Source organism: Aegilops tauschii, chromosome 4, assembly GCF_002575655.3.
Source record: "Aegilops tauschii subsp. strangulata cultivar AL8/78 chromosome 4, Aet v6.0, whole genome shotgun sequence".
Taxonomy (NCBI): Eukaryota; Viridiplantae; Streptophyta; class Magnoliopsida; order Poales; family Poaceae; genus Aegilops; species Aegilops tauschii.
In genome coordinates, this window is record NC_053038.3 from 484,712,593 (window position 1) to 484,720,706 (window position 8,114).

Consider the following 8,114-nt stretch of genomic DNA (forward strand, 5'->3'; position numbering starts at 1 on the left):
ATTCTTCATTTTCATTTGCTTCAGCCTAGTGGCTGGAATTTCTTCATGAGCTTCATCAGATCCCATTTGAACTGTAGTTGCTGGGGACTGAGAAATTCTTTGCAATGGTGTGAAGAGTGGAGAGTTGGGGTGCTGACTTTCCCAAAAGTCATCATTCATCACTGGTGTGGTACAGACAATGTCCACGTCTTCATCTTCTATTTCTTCAACGCCGGCCTCTTCAGTAGTAAACTGAGGCATAGGCGAGGAAACTGTGCGGGTTGAAGGGATTTTATCCACTTCAATTTCTTCATCCATCTGCTCTGACGAAGCAGCAGAAGGATTTTCTTCATCAGATCCGCTAGGGATCACATATTCTTCATCAAAAGGGATGATTTCCTTTGATGGCATGGAGGAAACAGGAACAGCATCAATTGGATTAGCAAATGAGCTTGTCAATTTCTTCATCTTCTTCGGTGCTGAAGAATCTGAAGGAGCTGATGCTTTCCTTTTCTTCACTGCTGCACGCTCTACAGCCTTGGTCTTCTTCACATCTGATGCAGATGGAAGAATTGGAGTTGGGGTAGGTGCAGGAGGAGCAGAGGAATGTGGTTGATTTTCTTCAGGCACAACTGATGCAGTTGCCTTGACCTCTTCATTTTCTTCAGGCGCACCGCTAGTGGATGCCCTGGCAATTTCATCAGCGGCTGGAATGCAGTCATCAGCCCTGGAACTCACATTTTCTTCAGCAGCCTGAATGTCATCAGCGGTGCTGGCATGTTCTTCAGTTGGCTGAGCAGATGCTTCAGCCTGAGGAATTTCTTGTTGCAATGGGGCTGCAACATTGGAGGTGAACTTCTCAGTCAGTTTAACAAACCTGACCTTGGCTCCTTTCCAATCAGCATAGTAAGCATTGAAATCATCGCTGAGACTTTGATTTCAGACTAGATCTTCACAAGTTCATCAGTTGTCATAGAGACAACGTTGTTCTTCAAGAATTTCTCCTTCCTGTACTGCGCTTTCTTGAGCTGCCTGGCCTTCTCAAATTTCCATTTCTCTTCTTGGATGAAGGCAGTCAGCATATGACTTTGGCCAGGAGTCAGCTTGAAGTCAGGCATAGGAGTGTTTGGGTCCTTGTGCCAGAGATCAATGTAATTGAGGATCAACTTTGGATCCAAAAGCAGAGGCACATTTGTGCCCTTGGCTCTAGCGGCCCTGACTTGCCTATCTCTGATGATTTCAGCAAGTTCTTCATCATTAGCTTCGTCTTCTTCAGACGGCACTTGGAAGGCGACCTGCTTCTTGTGAGGACTTGGGCGAGAGCCTCGTCCAGTAGTGGTCTTTGTCTTCAGCAAAGAGGGTCCTGTTGAAGAATTTGGTGCAGCTGAGGAACTAGCTGAAGCTCCTGGGGCAATAGAGATGCCTGTAGTCCTTTGGCACGTGGCAAGATGCACAGGTGCTGAGGATTTGGTCGGAGCAGCTGAGGACTTTGGAGGAGCAGGAGCAGCGTGAGGAATTGGCCGTGAGGACATTGACGGTGAAGCACTTGGCTTACGCGCAGGCTTCTTTGCCATGGATTTCTTCGGCTTGACAGAGACCTCAGCGGCAGCAGAGTCTTCATTGAATTTCCTCAGTGCTTCTCTACCTTGTTTAGCCAGCTTGTCCTGGCGCTTGGCCCATTCATCAGGATAATCTTCACCACGCTTGAGGCTGGTGAGATCAGCTTCTTGGCCAGGTGCCAACGGAGGTCTTGAGCATGGAGGATTGAGTGCGAATTTCTTCATGTACTTGGGAGTCACAAATCTATACTCCCTCCACTCTCTTGCCCATCTCCTCTCTATCTTCTGAATGCGCACCTTGCGCTGATTTTTATCTTCCTCAGGGGGTGTGCAGTACCCAGCATAGATGTCCTCAGGGATTTCAAATGCAGTGTTGATCTCAGGCCTCTTTCCTCCTTTTTGTGGCTTCTTTCCATCAGCCATTTTCTTCAAATGAGGAATTTGAACAATTGAATTCTCTAAAGAAGTATGCAACTTTTCTTCGAGGAATGCTGCAAATGAGTTAAGTTGATGAGAACCTAGAGATTCAGCAGCGGACATGAGTACCTGTGAACAGAGTATAGTTGCGAGGAATTTGGAGAGGTCATATGCGTTCTCAGAAGGTTTTTCAAAAAGAACAAGTTTGAGGAATTTGACCAGATGAGTCTTGAAGAATTTCACTAAGCGTTATTTGTCTTAGGTTCCAGAGTTGTATAGATCGAAGATCCACACAATTGAGGAATCTTGAAGAAAAATTATTGCTTAGAGAAACGAATCAAGAACAGATGACATGTGAGGTGTTTAGTGTGTGAAGAATTTGAAGAATAAACACCTCTGAAGATTTTGTAGAAATCATTTGAATCAAAGAGGGCAATAAAAGTAACTTTTAATTACCCTGGACGAAGAACACGACGAACTGGGATGTGGAGATGTGAAGTTCGTCTGTGCAGATCTTCCACGCCCTAACTCGGCGGAGGAAGACGACTACGGCGGCGGCGGAGTGAAGATTTCCGCGGCCGGCGCGAGTACGGCGGCGATGAGGTTGAGGTAGTGAAGCTCTTCCTCATCGGCGACGATGAAGTAGCGGCGGCGCTAGGGTTTGAGAAGCTCGAGCTGGAGAGAGGTCGAGGGGAGTAAAGGAATTGAGGAAGGGGAGAGGGGGTATTTATAGCCACGGTGAAAAATTGTCCGCCCAAAAAATTGGACGAATGTGCCCCTGACCCTTCTCATTCGCTTGACATGTGTCACCCACGTACTGAGAAGTGGAGATCGTGTTAGATCATGGGTGAATAGATAAGTATTTCGTGGGATGCGGAACGGTTTGAGCGGCAAAGCCGAAAATTTGGATAAGATACGTTAAAAGTTCCGTTCGCAAATTCTTCAGCTGACAAGGACACAGTGAAGATTTTGAACGAGTTTCAAATAGAACGCACATGAAGAATTTGTGAATAGATTGGGTTGAGTATAGCATAGAGGGGGAAGGGTCCGATCACATTCACTTAGTAGAAAAATCAACTTGAAGAATTAGCCATAAGTGAATGCTGTAGAGGACATAAACTCATATATATATATATATATATATATATATATATATATATATATATATATATATATATATATATATATATATATATATATATATATAGCCAATGAAGTAAAACGACGGAGAAGGTGAAGACAATGCAAAGTTGAAGAACATGAACAACTGAGGAATTTCAAAACTGACGAAAAACTCAAATTGAAGATTTTCAACTTTTGTGGTGGCGTGACCCACCGTATAAGAATGATGATTTCAGACACCGCGTACAATTGTCGTAGGGTTCTGAGAATCAAATTCTTCGTTAATTTCTTCACACTTAGAGTGTTATTCTTTATTGATTGAAGAGAAACGTTTCTTCATGTGTTGCACATCTAAGTCATCAATTTTGCATAAGTGTTAGGATGAGTGTCCTTTTCAAAAAACATTCGAAGATTCTAGGATATTTAGCTCACACCGCAACTTTGCTAAATCTCTTCTCATCTAAGGGCTTAGTGAAGATATCGGCTAGCTGTTCTTCAGTCTTCACATGCTCAATAGAAATGTCGCCCTTCAACACATGATCGCGAAGAAAATGATGACGAATCTGAATGTGCTTTGTCTTCGAGTGCTGAACTGGGTTGTGAGCAATCTTGATGGCACTCTCATTGTCACAGAAGAGAGGCACATTCTTCACGTTGACGCCGTAGTCCTTGAGAGTTTGCTTCATCCACAGCAATTGAGCATAGCAAGAACCAACAGCAATGTACTAAGCTTCAGCAGTAGACAGTGATACGCAGTTCTGTTTCTTCGAGGACCAACAGACCAAAGATCGTCCGAGGAAATGACATGTACCAGATGTGGACTTGCGGTCCACATGATCACTAGCATAGTCAGAGTCAGAATATCCAATGAGATCAAAAGCCGAGCCCTTGGGGTACCATAATCAAGTGTTGGTGTGTGAGCTAGATATCGAAGAATATGTTTCACAGCCTTATGGTGTGATTCCATCGGTGTAGCTTGAAATCGGGCACACATGCAAACACTAAGCATAATATCTGGCCTAGATGCACATAAATACAATAAAGAACCAATCATGGAGCGGTATACCTTTTGATCGAAGTCAATACCATTTTCATCAGTGCACAGATGGCCATTTGTGGGCATCGGAATTTTGACGCCTTTGCAATCTTGCATGCCGAATTTCCTCAGTACATCCTTGAGGTATTTCTCCTGAGATATGAATATGCCATTGCGCTGTTGACAAATTTGATGACCTAAGAAGAATTTCAACTCTCCCATCATAGACATTTGATATTCTTCACTCATCATATAGGCAAATTCATCACTATAACGTTGGTCGGTACAGCCAAAGATAATATCATCGACATATATTTGGCACACAAACAATTCACCGTCATAAGATTTAGTGAAAAGAGTAGGGTCGAGTGAACCGGGTTTGAAGCCTTTCTTCATGAGGAATTCCTTCAAAGTATCATACCACGCCCGAGGGGCCTGCTTGAGGCCATAGAGGGCCTTATTGACTCTGAAGACTTTGTCAGGATGCTTTGGATCTTCAAAACCTGGGGGTTGAGCAACATATACTTGTTCCTCAAGCTTACCATTGAGGAATGCACTTTTCACATCCATTTGATATAAAGTGATATCATGATGGTTAGCATAAGCAATTAATATGCGAATAGCTTCAAGTCTAGCAACAGGTGCAAAAGTTTCATCGAAATCAATTCCTTTAACCTGTGTGTAGCCTTGAGCTACAAGCCGTGCCTTATTCCTCACCACAAGGCCATTTTCATCTTGCTTGTTGCGGTAGATCCACTTTGTGCCAATGATATTGTGCTTGCGAGGATCTGTACGTTTAACCAGTTCCCATACGTTGTTGAGTACGAATTGATGTAATTCTTCTTGCATGGCCTGAATCCACTCAGGCTCCGGAAATGCTTCATCTACCTTAGTGGGCTCTGTGATAGAGACAAAAGCATAGTGCCCACAAAAGTTAGATAAATGTGAAGCTTTTGAGCGTGTGAGAGGACCTGGTGCTTCAATGTCATCGATGATCTTTTCAACTTGCACTTCTTTTGCAACGCGAGGATGAGCAGGTTGTCGTCGAGGAATTTGATCAGCATTTTCTTCGACACCATTTTCTTCAGCATTTTCTTCAGGTGCATTAGCTCGACGTTCTTGAATGAATTCTTCAGCAGATTCTTCGGTAGGAATGACATCCTCAGTAGCCTTGAACTTGATAGTTTCCTCAGGTGCTGGTTCATCTCTCACAGAGGGTAGGTGCTCTCTTTGCGAGCCATTAGTTTCATCGAACCGCACATCTACAGTTTCAACAACCTTGTGAAGAACGTTGTTGAAGACTCTGTAGGTGTGCGAGTCCTTTCCGTAACCAAGCATAAACCTTCATGTGCTTTCGGTGCAAATTTAGCATTGTGATGAGGATATCTAATCCAACATTTAGCACCGAAGACTTTGAAATAACTCACATTGGGTTTCTTGTCAGTGAGGAGTTCATAGGCAGTCTTCTTGAAGAAGTTGTGAAGATATACCCTGTTGATGATGTGGCATGCAGTATAAATTGCCTCAATCCAGAAGTGACGAGGCGTCTTGTACTCATCAAGCATAGTGCGAGCCATCTCAACAAGAGTTCTATTCTTGCACTCCACGACGCCATTCTGCTGAGGAGTGTAAGGAGCAGATAACTCATGAGTAATACCAAGTTCATCAAGATAGTCATCAAGACCAGAATTCTTGAACTCAGTTCCATTTTCACTTCTGATGTGCTTGATCTTCACACCAAAGTTGGTTGAAGCCCTCGAGGAAAATCGTTTGAAGACTTCCTGCACTTCATGTTTGTAAGTAACAATGTGTACCCATGTGTATCGAGAGTAATCATCAACAATAACAAATCCATAGAGAGATGCATCATTTGTGACTGCCGAGTAATGGATAGGACCGAAGAGATCCATATGAAGCAATTCAAATGGTCGAGTAGTGGTCATGATAGTATTTGCTGGATGCTTAGCCTTGGTCATCTTTCCAGCTTCACAGGCTCCGCATAAGTGATCCTTAAGGAATTTGACATTCTCAATGCCAATGACATGCTTCTTCTTCGCAAGCGTGTGCAAATTCCTCATGCCTGCATGACCAAGTCGTCGATGCCATAGCCAGCCTTCTGAAGCTTTTGCAAGTAGGCACACGGCTGGTTGCGGTCCTGTAGAGAAATCAACAATATACAAGTTTCCTCTCCTAAAGCCTTCGAAGACTATGGAATTGTCAGCTTCCATAACCACAACACAACGATACTTGCCAAAGACAACAACCATATCAAGATCACAAAGCATTGAGACAGACATGAGGTTGTATCCTAAGGACTCGACAAGCATGACTTTGTCCATGTGTCGATCCTTTGTGATCGCAACCTTACCTAGACCCAATACATGACTTTTGCCTTTGTCAGCGAAGATGATATGCTTCAGATGCGATGGTGATAAGGGAGCATCCATCAACAGATTCTTGTCACCAGTCATGTGATTTGTACATCCACTATCGAGGACCCACTCAGTGGCTTTGGGTTGATCATCCTGTAGATGAATTAGTGCAGCTTACGAACTTCATATACTTCATCAGTGAAGAATATGACATCACAATTCATCAGACCAATTTCATCAAGCAATGCAACAGTTAAAAACAGTATGAGGACGTGAGAAATGAAAGTTCATTTCTTCATGATTAGCCTGCGTCCTTTCAGGCACTTTTCAGGTCTCCAGCAAATTCTTCAGAAGTTCACGCACGTCTAAAGACCTGACCCTGCAGAAGATATTAGTTCTTTTTCTTCACAACCCACATCTGAAGGGGTGGCAAAGAGTTCATCACTCTGCGAGCTCCATACGAGAAAGGTGGCATAGAAGCCAATCCATTTCGTTTCACATAAGAGGAGTTAGGGTAAGCATATGAATAAGCAGAGAAATTCTTCGAGGACTTATGAACATAATGATTAGAATAATAATGCTCATATTCATAGCCCTTGGCTCTTTCCTGCGAAACAGAGTTGTTAGCACGATGATGTTCATATGAGGATTTTGATCCTTTTGAGGAATTTGATCCATGTGAGGAATTTGGTCCGTATGAGGACTTGGATTCATATGAAGAATTTGGTCCATATGAAGAATTTGATCTGGGGTTCCTATTCTTCACAGGTGGTGTCATGAGGACATTCACCTGAAGACTTTCAAGGCACCTTTTGGGAACCCAGATTTTCTTCATAGGAGAACCGTTCCTGCAGTTAGTGCCAACATATCTAGCAAATACTTCACCATTCTGATTTTTAAACAGTTTATAGTTGGAGTCAAATAACTCATCAGAAGAATGAGAAGATTCACATGTAAAGCCAGATAAATTAGATGGATCAACTGGAGGTCCCTTTGCAGCAACCCATGAGGTTTTGGGGTACTGCTCAGGCTTCCAATATGTACCATCAACATTGAGTTTCCTCTCAAAGGCAATACCCTCTTTCCTAGGGTTCCTGTTGAGGATCTGCTTTTTAAGCACATCACAAAGATTCTGATGCCCTTTGAGGCTTTTGTACATGCCTGTCATGTACAATTCCTTTAGCCCTGCATCGTCAGTGATACTAGCAATGTCCTCAGATGAGGAATTAGTGATAGCAGAGACAGTTGAGGAATTTGTAGCATTAGAAGCATTTGAACATTCAGGTGAAGAATTAGCAGATTCACGTTCAATGCATTTCAAACATGGAGGAACAAATTCTTCCTGAGCAGCGCTGATTTGTTGAGAAAGTAATGAATCGCGCTCCTTCTGAAGATCTTCATAACTAACTCTTAGCTTCTCAAGATCTTGCTTTCTTTGAAGAAATTCATAAGAAAGCTTCTCATGATCAGATAAGAGAGTGTTATGATGACCTTGAAGGTTGTCAAACCTAGTCTGAAGTCTCTGAAGATTTTCAGTCAAGGTTTTAGTGCGATCCATTTCTTCACCCAACATATCATCACTTTTGTCTAGCATGTTTTGAACCTTTTCAAACGCCCTTTGTTGTTTCA